Below are 20,666 nucleotides of genomic sequence, written 5' to 3'. Positions count from 1 at the left end.
CCTGGCTCCCCAGTCCGAGCAGAGGGGCTCTCGGATCCCCACCGGCGGGCACTGCCTCTGCCAGAAGCTGTTTGCTATTCTGTCCCTGGCCCCCAACACAGCTGGTTCGCCCCGAGCGGGGAGAGGGGCCAACCTAATCGCACTAATGGTTTGTAATCAGACGTAATGGGGTGTTTGTACACACAGGCGAGCAGAGCTGCAGGTGTGCGAGGCAGATCCCCGGGGGCTCCGGAAGCGCGTCTAGTCCGCCAGCTGAGCAGCCGGGGCCCCCCACGGGACTCTTCCCCCGCGAGGGCTTTCAACCGCCCGCCCGTGGGCCTTCCACCGCGCCCGGCAGAGGCTGGGCGCCGCGCAGCACTGAGACGGGCGTCCAGGTTTCCCGGTGCCCGCCAGCCACGCCCGCCACGGACTGCCAGCCCCTCGGGTTGGAGACTTGGAGCCAGCGAGGCCTGTCCTCCCCACCGAGTCTCCAGCAGAGCGTGGTTCTGAGCGGCACACAAGGCCCGCACCCCGGCTGCAGCCGCTCTACCTTCCTGCTCTCGCCAGGAGCCCTGCAGGCTCCCAAGCCCCTCTGAGACCAGCACGGGGACCCTGCTCACCATTCATGCCTCTGCCCGAGTGCTCCTGTCTCTGAAACCCCCCTTGCCCGCCCAAGGTGCGGGCTCAGGGCTCCCCTGCACCTCCCGAACGACCTCCATGTCTCTATCTGACAAATAATCCCACCTGTGATGCCTCAGCCCCACCGGGCGCTGGGGACCGAAGGAGGCGGCCCCACCCGCCCTCGGGTGACAGTCAGGATATGCTGTCAGAGAGAAAGTGAGCGGAGGAGTCCCCTGACCGGCAGGGACAGGACTATGCACAGTCATCTGCGTGTATTTGAGAAACAGTGGGAGCCAATGCTCTGAGTGATTTTACAACAGAATCAAGTTTTTAAAAAAACAGCCACTAAAAATCAGAAGCAAAGCAAAACAAAACCCATGAGCCTCGCACCCTGTTCGATTGTTAGCGTTGCAACCCAGGAAGGACGCTTCCGACGGGAGCGTAAAACCGTGGTTTCGTGGCGCATCCCTGGGTCGTGCCCCAGGGACGATAGAGCGCGGGAAGGGCACCGTCTAGTGCGTCTCGGTAACCGTGCTGTTACTAATAATGCTGGTATTGTTACTTTGAAACTGTATTTATCTAAAGATAAAACAAACACGTAATTATTGTAACACCATTAGGAACGAAGTTTGCCAGTGTGAAAGGAGAGACAGTCATTAAATAAAATCTTGTCAGGCTGAAGTTGACTTCCTTTTTTAGCCTTTAAAAATAAAATGTTGTAGGCGGTCTGATGGAAGGATCAGAAAGGAAGGCCAACCCAGGAGCCGCGGGGTCTCCAGCCTGCGGCGCCAGCCCCTCCAGCGGGACCCTGGGTCCGTGGCGAGACAGCCAGACCCAGGCTGGGCTGGGAGCTGGGAACGCCAGGGCCGGAGGGCAAGGGCCTGGCCGAGGCTCCGGGGCCATGCAAAGGACTTGGGACCAGGCGGAAGGGGTTTCCACAAGCCGAAGGTGGAAAACCTAGGTACCGACGAACGGAAACTGATCAACGAGGTCCAAATTCCTCAGGCCACGGTGACGGGGCGGGGGATTGGGAGGATGCAGGAGAACCAACTCGTTGTTCTGAAAACTAGTGGACACAGAGAGGCCCAAACGGCTTCCTGCCCGTGCGTCCTCTCCGAATGCAGGTCCCCGGTACCAGCAGCTGTTGAGTAGACGCGTCTTGGAGAGCGAGCGGTAGACAGTGACCTCAGGAGGAGCGACAGGGTGTTGTCAGCGCCATCCTGCGGCTCCCTAGTGAGCGGGCGGTGTAGGAATGGTGACCGACAGCCACGAACGTCACGGAGCAGAGAGGCAGGCAGACGCTGCACGGTCCTCACAGACGGGTGCTCCGACGCGGACGCGCCCACCCGCAGGTCAGGGACAGAGCGGTGACACCAGGGACCGCAGGAAGGCCCAGGCTCTGAAGGACAGGAGACAAGTCTCCCTCAACAAATCAACTGCAGAGAAAAAGAGAGAGCGCGTGGGCGCGATGGGGGTGCATCTGCAAACTCAGCGATCGGGGAGGCCTCGCGAGTGCCTGTGCGGGGCTTGTTTTGAAAATAATTTTAATAAAAATCATGTAAAACCATCTGTGATTTAATCGGGGGGATTTGAACCCTGGTAACACGTTGGAGACTATTAAGTTGTTTCTCCTTCCACGGGGAGGGGGTGTCAGGTTTTTAAAGCCTCATCTTTCAGAGACGCGCCGGGAGACGCGATGGATAAAAAGTGAGCAGCTCCCTGCGGGGTGACGTGGAAATGTGCATAATTTATAACTGTGAGTGAGCATCGCTCGCTGCAGATCAATGTGTCCAATGGGATCGGATTTGTTTTGGAAGAAAAGGACATGCGGGCTTTCCACGGGGCATCACGCCCGCTTGCAGCAAGAGAAAGATCCGCGGAAACGGCGCGGGCCCGGGGCATCTGAGAAACAGCCGAGCGAGGAGCAGGCGGCAGGCAGGCCTTTCACGCTTTACTTTCGGTAAAATTCATCTTTGTGGAGGAAAATGACGTCACCAGCTTGCCACCCCTCCTGGGCGTGTGGACGGAAGTCTTGGTCCTTCCAGCTGCCAGCTCACCGACCAGAAACCCGGGTCCCACCAGCTCCAGACCCAACCGCCGGTCTCCACAGCAGAGGGATTTAGCCAACATGACCCGGGATGCGGACTTGCCGGACGGACCACCAGCGTCGTCGACGGCTGCGTTGTAAGAAGGACAAAAGACGGGGGAAGGGAATCTGCAGAGTAAGAGCCGTCACATCCGAAAACGTCTTGCTCAGACCCTATGTTATGGACGACAATGGTATCGTGGTTCTGTTTCTTAAAAGGATCTTGTGTTTTACAGACGCGCCCTGAAATAGGGAGAGTTAAGTGAGATGAAGCGGGGGATTGGCCTCAAAACAGCCGTGGGGCGAGGCCGGGGCGGGAGGGCTGGCTCCGGCACCTTGGGGCGGCCGCTGCTGGGTCTGTTCCCGCTCTTTCTCCTTTTACCCCGACGGGGACTCTGCTGTGATTACAGCCCTTCCCATCCTATTTATACTAATGGATCATTGCTTTTGAAGGGGGGCGGGTGCTGAGGGCGATGGCGGGCGCGGGACTTTCACGTCAGAGGGAAGTGCAGGCCCGATTGGCGGGCGAGGGCTGTGCCGTGAGCAGGGGCGCCCAGCGGCTGCGAACCCCCAGGCTGCTGGCTTCTAAAGCAGAGGCGACAGCCCCACTCGGGGTGTGTCTGTGAGGGCGAGCAGGGCGAGGCAGGGGACAGGAGGGCTCGGGACCAGAGGCGGCACCAGCACTCAACAAACAGCGACTTCAGGGAGACTCTGGCGCACGCAGGCCAATGTGGAGCACCGGGCGCGGGCAACTGGGCCGGGGCGCCTGCCCGGACCAGAGAGACTGCGAGGCGCGCCCGCCGGCTGTCCGGCCCTTACCCTGCGGCACGGGGCTGATCCCACCAGAGGTCCCCAGGGGCCAGGGCGCCCTCGTCCGGGGAGGGGACGCCCGGGGTGCCTTCGCAGGGGGCCGGCCCTCTCACGCCTGACCCACGAAGGGCTGCAGGCCAGGCTCCCCCCTGTCCTCTGCACCGTCCTCCTCGGACTCCGCCAGGCTGGTCGCACCAGGCAGACCGCATAGGACGCTCCCAGGCCACCCTGGGGGGCCCCAGCACCCAGATCCCCGTGCGGGACGGCAGGGAGCCCACATGGCGTCTTTATTCCATGTATGAGGAGGGGCGACACAGAGTGGACCAGCCGGGCAAGGAGGCGGTCAGATGTAGAGCCGGGGTCCTGCTCCTTGTCCCCAGGCCTCCCCCCCCCACCGCCCCCTCCACCTGCCAAAAGTCAGACAGGCTCGCCGCTGGCTGCCAGGGTCTGCGGCTTCCAGAGCGGCTGTCACTCACGGCCAGCTCACTTGATTTGCGAGGCACACGCACCATCTCCTGTACATAATCTCGCTTTTATAACCCCCAAACAAAGGCGCCCCAATTTGCTGCACTGGTGATTTTCAGTATGAAAGGAGAGGAAACAAAATAAGCGGAAGACAGAATTATTTTATTCCAGCAAGAAGCGACGTGGAAAACTACAGCCCCACCTCCCGTGCACGGGAAGCCCCAGCCCCCAGGGCTCGCTGATTCAGCACTGCGCGCTCAGGTGACCCCTGCAGAGAGGCAGGGAGCACCCCCGGCCCCGCAGGCCCTGGGCCTGGCCTCAGCGCAGGAGCCTCAGGGCTGTCTCCACGGGGAGACCAGGGCAGGTGGCGTCCCCCGCCCCTACCCCCCCGCCCCCGCACCTTCTTCACCTGCCCAGATCCCCTCCCTCTCCCAGGCTTGGGTCTGGCAGCACCGCCTCCAGGAAGCCCCCGTTTCTCCCTCCGCTGCCGGCCCCATCAGGTGGGCTGGACCCAGCCTTTTCGTCTCCCAGTTCACCAATGCCGGCGGCAGATCGGATCGGCCTGAAGCGACTCGGGGACTTCAGAGCAAGAGTGTCCTCTCAAGTCCCCCTGGGGGTGTCGGCCAGCTGCTGAGGAAGAGGCAGGCCGGGAGGAGACACGCGGCTGCTGGGTACTCCGCTTCCCGGACGCATCCCGCTGACCGCCCCGTGAGACGTCCCGTGTCCACCTGGGCACCTGTCCTCCCAACTAGCCCGCAAGGGGCCTGCGCACCGGGCCGTGTCCACTGTGCCCTCAGGAAGTCGCCCTGGGTGGGCTGGGTGGTGCCGTGGGCGGCAGGCAGCCGGGAGGGTCCTGAGGTGCGTGGGCCGGGGCCGCCGTCCTGGGCGCCGACGCAGGCATTTCCTCCCCGTCCCTCCGCACCCTGGCACGGACAGAGTCAGGTTCAGGGCCCTCGCCTGCCCGGCCACGGGCTCGGCTCCCTTCTTTGCGCGAAACCCCACACTTCCCTTTGCCGCCAGGGCTCGCGCCTGCCCGGCCCTCCAGGCCTCTCCGCTTCTCAGCTCCTCCAGCTCAGATAAAGGCCCGGCGGGGGCGGGGAACAGAGGCCCCTCGGGCCGGGCCATGCAGTGCCACTGAAAGCAGCTCCCGGACCGGAAGCAAGGGGGCGGCTCGGGAGGTTAGGTTTTGGTTGAACTCCAGGAACTGGAGCCAAGTGAGGAAGGTCACTCGATCCCCGAGCCGGGCGCGCAGCCTGCAGACCCTGACAAAGCCGCCGGACGGTCTTCCAAGCAGGAATCGCTGTCCCCATTTTACAGGTGAGGAAGGCAAGGTTTGGGGAGGTTCAGCAGTTTGCCTCAGCGAGGAGACCCCTGCCCCCGCCCTACAGTGCCCGGCAGGAGCCCATCCGTCTCTGTCCAGAGCCTCCCCTTCCACACACACCGGGTGAGAGGCTGAACCTGCCCCAGGCTTCTGTCTTTGGGCACTTGGAGGGGCCTCTGCGGATCTGGGGGTTCGCCTGTCCTCACCCGCTCAGCATCCCGTGGCGGGGAAGGAACCCCGGGAAAGGGAAGGCCCTCACCCAGCTCCCGGCCTCCAGGTTCCCGGCCTCACTCCCGCACGTGTCCCCATCTGTAAAATGGGGCCTGTTAGGCTCCCCCCACAGAGTTTGTGGGGGGACCTATGTGGGCCGCACACACCCAGGGGGTCCCTCCGTCCTCCAGCCTCGCCAGGCCTGTGACCTCCTGCACCGGGGACACCGCTGGGAGCCTGGGAAGGACGGGGCGGCCGTCGGGGGAAAGGGGCCGGGAGGCCATCGTGTCCGCTGCGAAGGACGGGACTGCCGGCCATTAGGCCCAGGGAGCCCCAGGCTGTGGCCAGCGGATCAGGGAGCCTCTGCGAGGGCAGCTGCGAGAGGTCCCGATAGAGGCAGATGCACCTTTCCTCCCTTTCTTCTTCTTTTGGCCACTTCGAGCAGCCAGTTTCGGCCGGTTTGTTATGTGGCAGGACGGAGGTGGGGGTGCTCCCCGCCCGCCCGCCCCACCCACGGAGCCCCGGTGAGCCCCAGGGCCGGACGGAGGGCCCGCAGAGGACGGGGCTCGCCCACGGGGACAAAGGGTCCCGCCACACGTTCGGCCCAGCCGGTGCGCGTTGGGCCAGCCCACGGCAGCCTGTGGTGGAGTGTCCTGTCCTGTGAGGCCCTGTGCCGGGGGCTCCTTCTGAACCCCTTTTTACAGTTCCGTGAGGGACCTTTGGAGCCACGGGGATGCGGGTCACACCCCCATTGCATCGTATTTTCCTTACACAGCAGCCTTGTCCTGGTAAACACGCCCCGGCCCCGGGCCTCCTGCTCCGCGCTCCTCACACAGCCCCTGCCAGGCCCAGATGTCAGGGCACCCCGACTGCGGGACGTGGACCCCACTCACACCAGGGTAGGACGGAAGGCGGGCTCAGCCCTGTGGGGTCTTGCGAGCAGAGGCCTGAGGCAAAGCCGGGCCACGGGGAGGTAGCTGGACCGGCACTGCCACCCAGAGGCTGGTGGGAGCCAGGCCGCTGCACGAGGACAGTGCTGGAGCCAGTCCAGCCGGTCCAGCTGCTCCCTCGGCCGCCCCTGGGGCCTCGGGTCAGCCCTTGAGCCCAGAGAGGCCGCGGAGCCGCCCCGGGGCCCTGAGAGCCGGCTGTAGTCCGCCTCGGCCTCGGGACTCTGCCCGCTGACCCGCACACGCAGGCGGCTGCTCTGTCTTCTCGGCCTGGGCCTGGGGCTGCGCTGGGGGCGGGCTCTCTGCGGGCGAGGCCTGCTCCTCCCCAGGCCTCAGCGGCCTCCCCGGGAGACACCTGACCCGGGGGCCTCTCCGGCCGGCCACGCCCCTCGCCTCCTTCCAGCAGGCCCCCCAGTGCTCCGCGTCCTGCCGCCATTTCCCCCTCCGGACAGCCCGCCTGGGCGGCATTTCCCTGTTGGTCACGTTTCCCCAGGAAAAAAATCATTAAAAAAAAAAAGGCCGTCCCTAAAGCACAGCCTGGTGGGCGGGCCGTCGAAGGAGAAGCGGGCAAGAAAGAGAGGGTGGCGGCTGGGCCGCCGCCCCCCCAGAGCCCCTGGCTTCCCCCTGCAGACCCCACTGTGGGCTCTCCGCTCCCCACAAGCCTCCCAGTTGGCGCACCAGCTGCACCTGCCTCTCGGGACCCGGGCTCACCCCGACCCTAGTCGAGGGCCCACCCCCCAGGGCCTGGCAGTCTCCCCGCCCTGCGCACCCCGTTTTACACTCAGGGACAGAAGTCCCAGAGGAAGAGTGATCCTCGGTGGCCGGGCCGAGGACGGGGTCCCGCACGGGGCAGGGAACCGTGGGGGCACCCGGGGCTCAGCCACTGCCCTTCAGAGGAGACGTGTGCCAAGGCGTCCCCTGGGGGGGCAGGGGGCGTCCCCCTGCAGCCTCGGCCGTCTCCAGGCCGACCGCACGACGGTAGCGGCGCCCCCTGCTGCGGCGGCAGCTGACCCCACTCCCCGGCTCACTGACCAGGACCCCTCGCTTCCTGCCGTGTGGCCTCGGCTGTGCCCGCAGCCTGCAGAGCCTTGTCCCAGCCGCGACATGATGCCCGCCTCACACACCCCAGAGGGGCGCCCCTCCGGCGTTGCCGCCGCACCGGCTCGCGTGGCGGAGCATGGGCCCTGGCAGCAGGGAGCCGAGGGGGTGCCGCTCGCTGCCCCCGGCCCTCTGGGCGCAGGGACGCAGGACGGAAAGGAGCCTGAAGCCGATGCTGACGCACATGCTCCCTGCACACTTCCCAAGGGGGGCTCCGGCCCAGGGCGGATGCAGCCTGGTCCCTGGGACCCAGCTGGCGTGAGCCCCAGGGTCCTGGCCCCCAAACCTTTTTACCAACATGCTGGTCCCTGGGCCTATGACGGTCAACACTCTGCCCTGGGTCCCAAGGAGGCCCGGCAGGCGGGTCAGGGCCCAGCTAAACACCAGGGGCATGGGACCCAGACCCACAGATCCGACTGGCGGGTCCGTGAGCCCCATGAGCAGCATCCACACAGACTGGGGGGAGGGGACAAAGGCTGGCCACGGGGACAAGGCCTTGGTAGGCACCACCCGGACCCCTCCCAGACTCTCCTTCTTTCTATCCGCACAACTGCCTTGGAAGGAGGGTCATGTCCTCCCTGATGAACATAGGAGCAAACCACGGCAGGAGGCCGCCCAGCCAGCAGAAGGCAGGGCTGGGGAGGGGATCTGGCCGGCTGAGTCCCAGCCCCAGGCAGTCACCGCTGAGGACCCCGGTGTGTTTTGGCACTCGGCGCAGGAGCCCAGGCCACAGCCAGCCTCTCAGCCAGGGCGGCGGTGCTGTTGTTGGTGCTATTGTTCCGTAATCATGATGGAGAAAAATGGCACTTTCCTCTCCTTCTTTCTAACGTGTCCTGCTGACACCCTGCCGTTCGGGCACCACCCCGGGGTTCTGAGAACGACAGCAGGTGGCAGGGAGGAGAGGCGAAGGCCAGGTGGGCGCTGCCTCCCGCTGCGCGTCCAGGTGGGCGGCGCCCGGCCAGCCGCACCAGGGTAAGAAGAGCACTGTTGCATTAGCCACCACCGAGCACTGCTGCCAGATGGCGCCTGTCTGGGGCCCCAGAGGGGCTGTGTCCTCAGCCGGGGAGGCCGTGTGGACAGACAGCCTCCCGCTGAGCTTGATTGACAGCCTCCAAACCGGGCCAGGCACCTGTCCAGATCCGGCCAGGAAGCTGGCTTTGATGGCGCCGCTGCAGAAGACGCCACGGCGGGCCGCCTGCCGGGCCTTCGCCACAGGCCCGCTGAGCCGTCGCCCCTGGGAAGGCCTTGAGTCCGAGGCAGGCAGGAGGGGGAGGGGGCGGGCCCTGCCAGGGACGGGGCGTGCAGAGAGCAGAGGGCAGAGAGGGCAGGACACCCCTAGAATTTTACTGGAACAAGGAGACCCCGAGACCAACAGCTCCAATGTTTTGCAGAGAACGGAAGATCAGAGCAGGTATGTGACGTGCCCAAGGTCCCACAGTGACAAGGTGACAATTACGCCCGGAGCGTCTACCTGCCAGTCCTGGGCTTCTGCCATGCACTCGACCCACCAACTATCTGTTAACAGGGAGGACACCTAACATTCCAGCACTAGAAAGGCCTCCAACCTCATTCACCTGCCCACCCACGACTCATTTCGCCAGCCAGCCTCCAGCCCACACCCCCCCATTCATCTGCCTGCCCCTCCATCCCCCCCCCCGGCCCCCCATGCACGCCGTTCCATCCGCAAACGCGTGGGCCCATCTGCCCGCCCCTCCCCCTGCCAGGGCATCCATCCGCCCACCAGGGGTCCACCTGCCCGCCTGCCATCCCGCCCCCCACCGACCCGTCGCCCATCCATCCTCCCACCCGCCCCTGTGTCCATCCGTCTGCCCTCTGTCCCTTAGCCCGCCCGCCTACTGTCCTCCCCCAAACCTGTCTGTCCGCCTGTCCAGCCGCGTGTCTGCCCATTCATCTCCCACAAATCCCTTCCTCACCCATTCACCCACCCGTCCACCAATCCACCTGCGCATCCGCTCGTTCACCAACCACCCGCCCGTCCATCCTCCCGGCCACCGGCCCACGTGTCTCTCCATACCTTCTCAACCATCCTCACATCTATGCACCCACCTCCCTCCCACCCAAGCCCATCCACGCGGGCCTTCGTCTCTCCTGCCCCCGCCCCCGCCCCATCCCCTCTCGGGCCCATCCATTCACGAACGCATGCTGAGCGCCCGCCTGTGCAGTCCCGGCTCTGAGAGCAGAAGACCCCAAATCACGGTCCGTTAGGGCCTTGGGGAGGCAGGGTTTGGAGGAAGAAGGACAAGAAGAAGAAGCAGAATCATTCCTATGGGGGTGAAGCTCCCCCACCTGCCCCTGTCCCCTGTCAGAGCTCCTCGCACGCCCGGCGGCTGGGGCCCGCGGTCTGCCCTTCCCCAAGGCCAGGGCGCGCGCCCACTCCGGGCTGCGGGGGAAGCTCAGTGGCCTGGACTCTGGCCCCACAGGCCGGGCCCTGGGGTCTCCCCGACACCTGCTTCCTGCTGTGTCTGTGTGGGCTGTCGCCCCCATGACCCCTCTCTGGACCTCAGTCTGTCTGTCTGTGCCATGAGAGACTAAGACCAGAGGCCGCCCTGGCCCAGGACTCCCCGGAGCAGCCGAGGGGGTGCAGGGTGGGTAGGGAGGCAGGCGGGTGGGGGCAGTGAGGACAGGCGTTGGCGCCGCGGGGCCGGGCACTGGGGCCCAGGATGTGCTGGCAGTCGGCCTCTCGGTGGGCGGGCACCCTGGCCCCACGCCCCGCCCCGCCAGCACCCAATGAGTCACAGCCGCGGGCTCCCAGGGGTACCGCTCCAGCCGCCCCCGCACTGACTGCTCGGCCCACCCCAGGCCAAGGCCCCGAGGAGGGCGCGTCCGGCCTTGCATCGGATTCAGTGTCAAGGCTCTGGAGCCCCGCCCCCAGCCCACATGGACAGGAGGCCGCGGAGGCCCAGAGAGGCTGGCTGATGCCCCAAAGCCACACCCCTCAAGAGGACCCAGCGAGGACGAGGCCATGGCCGGGGCCCCCGTGGAGCTCATCTGCGTCTCTGCCAGTTTGGGGGTTCTGCCTCCAGGTGGGCCCCCGGCTGTACAGGGGTGTAGTCCCGGCCCCCCCCACACCCCCTCCTGGCACCCGCTCCCCCTTGCCACCCTTGCCTGGGCAGAAGAGGCTCTGCCCACACGAGGCCCAGGCCTCCCGCAGCCCCCCAGGACAGCGTCCCAGCCCCGGGGGGGGCCAGAGGCTGCCGGCACTTGCCTGAGGTCAGCAGGCGACTTGGCAGCAAGTGAAACCCCAGGCACGTGGCTGGAAGCCAGGACCTTTCCACAAGGCCACCTGCCCACCCATCCCCAGGTCACAACGTTTCCTCTGGGTGGGGCAGAGCCTTCGCCACGGTCGCCCCCTACAGTGCCCTCCCTCGCTCCCGCACGCAGGCACGCACGCCTTCCTCCATCCCTGCCGCGCGTCTGGATGGGGCGCGCTGCCTGCACGGGGCCAGAAATGGAGGGAGGAGCATGCGCACCGTCCCCGCTGTCCCCCCAGTTGTCGCTTCAGGCGGCGCCACCCTGCCCTTGGGTCCTGAGAGGCCTGATGTGGCCCCCCTGACCCCAGAGCCTCGGGGTCGGCACGGTGCAGGGCGCTGGGGGGGGCACCGGTGCCCACCAGGGGCGGTCAGATGGGTGGGGTGCAGAGGCCGAGGCCACAGGGGAGCTGTGACAGCTCCTCCAGGAGGGGACCGGGGACCCAGGGACGCTGATGGTGACGGTGAGGCCGACGGCAGCGAGGGCGGCGGCAGGTCCCATTCCCTGATCCCTGTGTCCCCGCCCCCCGTGACAGGCAGGAACCTGCGCTTCAGCCGCCAGCTGCCTGGCCCCGGGGCCACCGGCGACGGGGTAAGACCAGGCACCAAGGGCTGTGGCCTTCAGGGAGGATCAGCGGGCACCCCAGGCGAGCAGCTGGGGGTGCAGCAGGGACAGCGCAGTGGGGGGGGAGGGGGAGGACAGCGGCCCTCCTGCAGCAGAGGTCCAGGCCACAGGGAGCAGCCGCGCCCCTCGCCCCCGCGGGCCGGGCAGCCCTAGCAGACGTGCCCGCCCTCGCCGCCCGGTTCCCTCAGACAGCGCCAGCCATCACCTGGCTCACAGTATCCGCGGTTTAAACCCTTCAAGGGGATTCGAAGTAGCGCAACTGGCCCTAAGAGGAAATACATTAATATCATGTGTAAGAAGTTGTCTCCAGACAATTAGGACCTGAACTTAATTAAATGAATATCTACCCCTCCGTTTTCTCACTACAGACGGAGCCACCTGCGGGGCGGGGGCGGGGGGTGTCAGAGATACACGCGGTCAGGGGGTGACATCTGGCGCCCCCACCCCCGTCGCAGCCCCTCGGAGACCGGCAGGCCGGGGCACGGAGGGGAAACCGAGGCACTGAGCAGCAGCGTGGCCGGGGCTGGGAAGGCAGCCAAGTGATGGCCGGGGTGGCCCTGACCTTCCCCACAAGGGGACCCGTGAAGGAGACAGAGGCGGTCGCTCCAGCCACGGCGCCGCGGCCGCGACAGAAAATGGCTGCTGGGAACACAGTCCACACAGCGTCCGGGCTGCCGCGCACCCGGTGGCCACGGGTCAGCGCACGGCAGCCGCCCGGCCCCCTCGCACTTGCCAGGATCCAGGAGGCACATGGATGTTCGTTTTCTGCGCAGGCGGCTCGGTTTCGCCCTGACCTGGGGCGTGTGGGTGTGGTCCAAACTGCTCCTCGGGCCCTGCCCGCGCGGCTGGGACCAGGCCGCACGCCACGCCCCAGTCTGCCAAGGCGCCGGGAGGGGCTGCTGAGCTGCCGAGGGGCTGCTTCCCACGGAGCTCCCCGGACCGCGCACCCACCCCAGGACGCCCTGGGCCCTCGGTGTGGGCAGGCGAGCCGCCGCCCCCCCCCGCCCCCCGCCCGCCTCCTGCTGCTGTGAAACTGCTCCCGTTCAGCACCGCCTCGGCTCCCTCCCTGCCTCCTCTCCATTCACAGGCACCCACAGCAGGCGACAGAAGACCTGCCAGGTTGGATGGATGAAGAGTCAGATGCCAGCAGCCAGCGGGGAGTGGGGCCCAGGGCCCGGACCACAGCCCCTCAGCCTGCCCCAGCCCCCGCCGGTCACAGGGGGCGCCCTGCGGCCCCTTGCTCCCCTTCGCCTGTCAGCGCACTATGAGGGGCCGGGCGGCGGGGGGGGAGGCAGGGTTCAGGTGCCCTGGAGGGCACACTTAGGAGGAACCCCCCTTTCACGCCCCTCCCCAGCCCTCCCCACCCTGTCTTCTGGCCCCAGGCCCGGAAAGGTGGGCGCGGCCACAGCCCTCCCCACTGGGGCCCTGGCCCTACCGGGTGTGGGGGACAGATGTGGAGAGGCCCGGAGGACCCAGGGACTGAGGACAACAGCAGAGCCTGAGGCTCAGGCCAGACCCCTCCCCCTCCAGGGCAGCCCCTTCTCCTGCCCCGGCTGCTGAGCAAGTGCAGGCCTCAGAGTCCAGTGTGGGGGCGGGGGGGCCGGAGTCAGGACCAAAGGGCCTCCCCCACACTCTCCCTGCCCTGCACCATCTGGCAGGGCAGCCTTTCTGAAATGCCCCTCTAACATGTCACCCCCTGCTCGCCTCCAACGACACCCTCACTCCCAGGGGACGCTTCCCTGGGGCCCCAGAACCCACTCCCTTCCAGCCAGGCCCAGGACCCCCCAAGTGAGGCATGAGGCACGGCTCTCCGTGGCGCCTTGAGCTTCCACGCTGCCTATGCCGTCTGCTCGGCTCTAATAAGACCTCAGGCCTCCCGCTGCCGGGGAGGAAACCTCGTGTTCTCCGCAGCGGGGACCCAGCGGCCCAGCCTGTGCTGCGGCAGCGGCGAATGCGGCTCTGAAGCGGCAGCAGGAGCAGCAGCGGGGTGAGGAGCCAGGGAGGCCACTGGGACTGGGGGGAACGCGGCTGGGCTGGGCGGCAAGATGCAAGCTCCTGTCGCTACAAGCAGCCTGGGGCTCAAGCAATCAACTCGGGAAACTTTGCTCTTGATGTCCAAGTCCCTCTGCCACCGTGGGATCAAGGACAGAGCAACCAGGCCTAGACCCAGCAGCGCGGCTCCCTCCCGCCCTCCCGTGCACCTGCAGCAGCCAGGGAGCACGCCCTCCCCAGAGCTGCCAGTCCCACTGAGCGCGTCCGGCTCCCAGGAAGAGCTGGGGGTCTGCCACCCGCCCGTGCACCGAGTGGCGCGCTAGGCCGTGTTGGGGCGCCTGCCCGTTTCTGACACCCTGTCCTCTTGCAGGGGCGTCTGGTGCCCTGGTGGTTTTTCCAGGGTCACACTCACTCCGAGACCGCTCTGAGTTCAGACCCCGTGGCCCATGCCCAGCCTCCCCGGCCGGCCGCACCTCCGCCTTCACGCCGCATGGGCTGTGTGCAGGCTTCCTACAGTCACATGTGAGGTGACCAGCACGCAGGGGCCGAGAACAGCCCCTGTCCCGGCTCAGTGCTCCTCTGTAGGTCCGGAGGCCCCGGGGGCCGGGCTGGGCCCCCTCTCGGGTCCCCGCGCTGGAACCCCGGGGGCCAATCTCACCTGCCAGCCCTGGGAAGCAGCTGGGATGAGGGCTCAGGGACAGGCTGCGGCCTCCTCACACCGTGACCTTGGGCAAGTCACAAAAGCTCCCCGTCTGACAGTCACAGCTGCCATGACATCATCTCTCAGGAAGGGAGGGAGGGAACTGAAAATTAACAGTGAGCCCCCTTGGTTGGAGAGCGGGGTGCCGGGCAGGAGGGGCTCAGGGACACGTGGCCGCGGCCCCCGAAGCCCGGCCTTGCGATCTTCCCTCCCAGCCACCAGCTGGAGGGAAAGAGCCTGGCAGAGGAGCATAACGCAGGGACATCATAAATTAAAAGGAAAAAAAAGACGCTACGTATTTGCGACTCCGTCTCCGGAACAACTAACTTCTCGCTGGCATCTGCTCAGGAAACGCAGCCCCAGCGGACGGGCTGATTGCCCTCCAAACGGCTGAGAGCCGGAGGAACAAGGCCGCTGATGAGGGGGGCGGTGAGGAGGGGCCTGGGAGGGTCCCCCAAAGAGGCGTCAGCTTCCACCGGCCCGTGCACCCCAGCACCCCCGCAGGTGAACTCAGCGCGCCGGCACCCACCTCACACTCTCCCTCCAGCGTCTCCCTGCACCCTCCCAGCCCCTCCCCACCACTTCTCAGCCTCTGCCCTGCCTCCTGCCCCTCCAGCCTGCGGCCTCTGGAGCCGCCCTCCCGCTGCCGCCTTTCCTTCCCTCTTCGCTCACTTGGGGCCCAGGCTGGGGTTCGGGGCCCAGGCCCTGGGTCTCGGGGATGGGCTGGGTGGGGGTGCGGGGCAGCAGGCCAGGTGAGGGAGCAGAGGGCGGGTGCAGCAGGCCGAGACGCTGACCGGTCCCCGCGCCAGCAGGACACAGGTGCGTCTCCCCTGAAGCACAGGGGCCCTCGGTCGGGAAGCGGTGGGGCCTGGAGTCCAGAGGGGAGCTTCTCCCGGCCCCACAGTCCTCCCCAAGGCGGGGGCCTCGCCACGCCTGCCCTGCGTCCCACTGTAGGAGTGCGGGCCCACGGGGGCCCACGGGGGCCCACGGTGGCCGGCTGGTCCTGGACCGCCTGCAGAGCGGACACTCTGGATGAGCGACGGGGTGCCCCGCGGTTGCTCAGGCAGCGGGGGTTGCAATGGCCCCGGGGCTGTCTCTCCCGCCGGGTGAGCGACAGAGGAAAGAGCAGCCCGCCCACAGCAGGGTGACGGAGCCGGTCGGCGGCCCGTCCAGGGACTTTTCCCGGCCACAGCCGAGCCGGGTCCCAGACAATGGGGGAGGGTGAGAGCCGGCGCCTGGAGCCAAGACTCTTGCTTTTAAGGGGATTTTGTGAAGAGCTGTGTCAATTTCCACTCAAATCCTGAGCCTGGGATCCCTTCGCCTAGGTTTCTATTTTAAAATGCCAAAAGCGCTATTTCAGTGCAGAACTCAATAAAATGCACCCCAAAAATGGAAACAGAGCCTGCTGAACAAAACATGTCCCTGCTTCTTACCAAATGTTTTGTTGTTGTTGTTGTTGTTGTTTTCGCAAACATCAATAGCTGCAGCTTTTACATTAATCCTGGGGCCCACAGTCAGACCGTGTAGATATTTTCGCGACAGGACAGCCCCCCTACTTTGTCTCTGCCTGCACCTTGGGATCGGCACACCACGGCCAGGCAGCTGGGCGGCCACCTTCCGGGAACAGGGCCCTGGCCACCCAGAGCCTGCCGCTCGCAGCGCTGGGATCCAGGGAACGAACAACCAAAAGCCTCTCTAGCTGGTGCTGAGGAATCCGAGGGAGAGGATGCAGGGACCGAGCCACAGAGGCCAGGCAGGCGGGACAGGGGAGGGAGGGGCCGAGGGGCACCAGGGCTGGCCCTGACCACAGCTGGGGCCAGAACTGAGTCCGGCCACCTCGGGCGCCGGGCGGAGCTGCCCCCGCCTCACCCCCAGCCACCTGGCCTCCCCCCGCCCCTCCTGAGCCCCGCACCTCCTGCTCCAGCTCAGCGTGGGTTTTCTCCTCGCAGCCCTCGGGCTGTGCTGGGGGCCACCCCCTCTCACCCCATCACCAACCCCAAGGAAAGAACAGCGCCCCCGCTCAGCCAGGTGTGCTCCCGGTGATTCCTGGAACTGTCATTGGATGTTAGCCTCCGCTCCCACGGCCGCGACTCCCACCGGCTCCGCCGAGTTCAGAGGGAATTGCAGGCGCGTGGAGAACAAGATAAGATATGTAAGTCCTAACTTGCTATGACCTTTCTTTTTTCTCAGAAAACCTCTAGCTTAAAAAAAAAAGCCTTGGCCGTCATAAATCCCCACTGCTGCAGGCACACGGGCAGCGTGAAGGCACCTTCCTCCTGGGGTCGGAGACTGACTGACAGCCTGCGCGCTCTGCCTGTGTGGACGGCAGCCCCTCCCTCTCGGCCAGTCTCCTTCAGCGCCAGAAACGTCTTCCGCGGGAATCCCATTCTCCCCTCCAGCCTGCAATGCACCTTCACATATTTCCAGGCAGCTCAGACATCCCCTCCTCCGAGAAGCCCTCCTGGGTGCCCTCCCACCCCAAGGATGAGTTTATTCATGAGAGAGAAACTGTCCCGTGCTATTCACAAGGTCACGGCAAGGTGACCTAAGGGGGGTGTTTATTCCTCCAGGATTTGGGCATTTACAAAGGGGGGCTCCCTAGCCCTTTGACCATGGGTCAGCAGCCTACAGCCTGCAAGTCAAATCTGGACCATCGTTTGTTTTTGTAAATAAACTTTTGTCTAAGCTCTCATGCCCTTTGATTGATATATGCCACAAAACCTGAGCTATTTCTTAGTCAAACCTTTACAGGAAGGGCTCACCAACCCTTGACCTTGACCTTGACCTTGACCTTGACCTTGGCCTGGACTCCCGCCATTAGTGATCACTCTTTCCATTTGCTCGGGCCTCTCCCCAGGCCACAGAACGGCAGCTGGAGGCGGGAGGCTGGGGTCAGGGGCTGTTCCCAGCATCCCTCCTGGAGGGCCTGTGCACCTGACCTTGAAGGCTAACCGTGCCCCCACCCGCCCACCAGCGAGAGGCAGCTGGGGCCGGGTGTCCGGGGCGGCAGCACAGCCGTCCCAGCCGGGCCGCCACCCCAGCCCCGGGTTCAGCCCAGTGGCCGCCCACCCCGCGCCCTGTCCTCCTGTCCCGATGCTGGACGTCAGCTCACCCAGGCTGCGGCTGGTGGCATAGATTTTCTTTTTCTTGGTCCCCATTCTTCAAGGAAAGGCACTCCCGCGACAGAGCATCGCCGCAGGCCTTCCCCGGGCCCCACACGCACCCAGAACCGCCGGGGTCACGGGGAGCTCTCTCGCTGCTACTTCCTGAAGGGAAGAGTGAGCCAGCCTGGCCCTGCATCCTTCCAGCAAGACGGCGCCCGCCCTGCCTGCAGCCAAAGCTGTCGCTGGGTCCCCGCCAGTGGCTGCCCGGCCACCGGGAGCCAGAGGCTCCCCAGCAAGCCCCCCAGGCTGCGCGCCAGGCCAGCTCACGTGGCCACCATTCCCATGGGGGCGGGGGTCTCTTTGGAGCTGCGTCCTCTGTCAACACAGCTCTGTCACCGACAGACAGGACAGGAGGCCAAATGGAGTTTAGAGCAAAAGCCGCTAAAAGCCCCGCCCCCACACTGACCGAGGCGGAAGCTCCTGGTGTGGCTGCATTGCCTCTCTGTGGGTGCACGGTGTCTGGAGAGGCTCCCTTCCCACCAGGGCTGGTCCTACTGCGTGCGCCACGAAGTGGGGCAGCCATGGGAGGAGAGACACAGCCCTGGCGTAAGGGAGCCCACATCGGTGTGGTGTCTGCCACCAAGGTAGGAATCGTGCGCACAGTCGTTCCCTCGTTTACTCATGTATTCACTGAGCACCTACTGTGTGCCGACACCAGGGAGAGCCCAAGGCAGGCATGGGTCCTGCCCTGCGGAGCTCACGGCCAGGGGGAGGGGCAGAATCTAGCAAAACAGCACCCCCCCATGTCAGACCGCGCGCAGGGCTGTGGGGGGGGGGGAGGGCAGCTCTGGGGGGGTCTGACCCCGCTGGGCGGGGGCTGAGCTGAGCACTGCGGCGGGGGGGGGGGCCGTAGTGGGGGGGCCGAGGGAACAGCGGGGTGCAAATGCCCCTGAGGGAGAAGCAGTGGCCCCGGGGCTGGGGCTGGGGCGTGAGGGCGAGCGGGGCTCGGTGCGCAGGCGGCCGGGCGGCAGCGGCAGAAGCTCCGGGGAGGCTCGCAGGCCAACGGGAAAGGGTGTCGTCTTCATTCCAAAAGCAGGGGAAGCGCCCGTGCCTGGCCTTTGTTGCTTCATTTTGGGTTTTGGTTTTTGGTTTCTGGGAGGGGCGACGTGATCAGCCTCACAGTGTGAAATGTGAGAGCTGTGGGGGGTGGTGTAGGAGGGGGTAAAAATGACAGGGCAACGGGGCGGGTGGGCGGTGCGCTTCAGGCTCCAGGGGCAGAGGAAGGCGGCCCTCCCGGACCTGCAGGGGGCACGGGGGCGGGGCGAGAACCAGGGGGGCAGTTTTGACTTGGATTAAAGGGCCCACCCCCTCCCCCTCTAGGGGTCCCTGGTGAGGAGTTCTGCAGGGAGGGGGCCTTGGGGGCTCCCTTGGGGCACCCCAACCTCAGGGGCACCGCGTCCACCCCACCCCCCGCTGCTGGGCGTCCTCGGGAAATGGTGAGGCTCCTCTCGGGCCAGTGGACTTCAGGCCAGGGAGCCAGACGCTCTGTCCTGCTGCCCGGACGAGGGAGGGGCCTGGGGACACAGCTGGCGGGAGGGACAGTCCTCCGGGAAGCTGCCTTCAGGGTTCAAGACAACCGCAAACATTTTGCCTGGATCTGTTTGCTGGAATCTTCTTAAATGCCTGGAGCGAGGGCCTTTATGAAGTGTGCATGCATATTCATGCAAATCGTATGCAAATCACACCGCCCCCAGATCAGCTGGAGGAAAATGTCTCATCCTTCCTCCCCCCAACCCCGGGGGCTGGGGGGGCCGCTTCACGGGCCAGGACGGGCCTTGCAGGGGCTGCACGCGCGTCTGAAGGGGAAGCCAAGGCTATGGGGAGGGACGGACTCACTGAGGTCCCCTGGCGTGTCCTGCAGAGCCGGGCCGGGCGGCCCCGGGCCAGGGCTTCCCCCTTCTTCCCAGAGGCTCTTGTCTGGCCTGGTGCCCGAGCAGAGTTCTCAGCAGGAAGGAGGGGCCTTGCAGGCGCTGCAACGCCACTGCTGAGAAACAGTAATATTTTCTCTTAAATTTGCTCCCAAGGGACACAGCCAACAGCACAGTCCCCAAATCCAAGCCAACTCCCAAACCGAAGCCTCTGCCAGCCCTACCTCAGCAGACGCGCTGGGGTCTCAAGGCCCGGGCCCGGCCCGCGAGGCCTTCAGCTCCCAGGAACCACAAGCCCGCATGGTCCCGCCTGCACACCCCCTCTGCCCGCCCGCCCACCCGGGCAGCGCGTCCCGCACGGCCCCCGGGACCGCCCGTTCCAGGCAGAGGCTGCGGCGCCCGCTTCGTCGCGACGGTTGACGTGCTGGGTCCCCGCCACTCCCAAGACAGGGAGGCCCTCATAGCAGCGCAAGGCTTCCCGGCAGAGGAGAGAGTCGGGTTTATGAAGGCGGGAGAGTGACAGGGAGGCGGGAACCCCACAGATCTCAGCCAAGGAGGCTGGTGTGAGAGGGGAACAGCCAGGCTCTGCGGCCGCCGGGCTCCTGGGGCGGGCGGGGAAGCAGAGCTGGAGGGTGGAGGGCGGGCAGGCGGGAGGCGGGGGCGCCCAGTGATCCCTGGGATTCAGACGCAGGCCCAGGGGCTCGGCTCCGGCCTGGAAACGGGGGGCGCACTCGGCTGAACCAACCAACACACGTGGACACGTGCAGGGCGGCGGTCCCGAGCCGGGCCCACGGCAGGGCCATGCCGATCAGCTCGGGGTGCAGCCTGGGGTTTCCCGGCCTCTGCTCTGGACTGTCCCCCAGCTCCAGAGTGGCCACGGCAGTTACGGGACCTGCGTGTCACTTGACTGGAAGCTTCCCAGAGCCTTCGGGAACGGAGGAGTCTGGCGTGGCCGGGAGGTGTGGCGTCGGCATGGGAGAGCGAGCCCAGCCTCCGAGGACTCTCCCAGCCGGGGAGCCGGGCGCTGGGGCTTCTCGGGGCAGCTCCCCGGAGGGTCCCCACCGCAGGGCCACTCCTCCCTGTCAGCACCACCCCCCCGCCCCAGGCCACGGGGACGGACTCCCTGAGAAAGCGCCCTCCCCAGCGTTCCGCCGGCTTCCAGGGAAGTCTGTGCTCCATCACCAGTCTCTGGCCAACGCAGGAAATGAGTCGCTCTCCAAATGCTTCCAGAAGGCCCTCCGACCCTCACACCTGGCTTAAACGGATGATTAACAGGCCCGAGATGATCATTTCTCTCTTCGATGCGTCAGTGGCTCTTAGCAACAGCAGCCGGTGCGATGGCAGGGTCCTCGGAGCCTTGACCCCTCCCGTACGCCGCCAACCGGGGGCCAGCGTCCGGCCCCGCCTCCCTCCTGCTCGCCCAGCCCTCCCCTCCCACCGCCTCTTGCTCGCACACCTGGCCGCCCAACTGCTCCAGGCTTTGGGGACCGTCCACTTGGGACCGGCCCCAG

This window comes from Pteronotus mesoamericanus, unplaced genomic scaffold (genome assembly GCF_021234165.1).
Source record: "Pteronotus mesoamericanus isolate MK-2021 breed Mesoamerican mustached bat unplaced genomic scaffold, CSHL_Meso_final scaffold_174, whole genome shotgun sequence".
In the NCBI taxonomy this organism is placed as follows: Eukaryota; Metazoa; Chordata; class Mammalia; order Chiroptera; family Mormoopidae; genus Pteronotus; species Pteronotus mesoamericanus.
The sequence above is the reverse complement of the archived record's forward strand: the minus strand, read 5'-3'. Positions refer to the sequence as shown.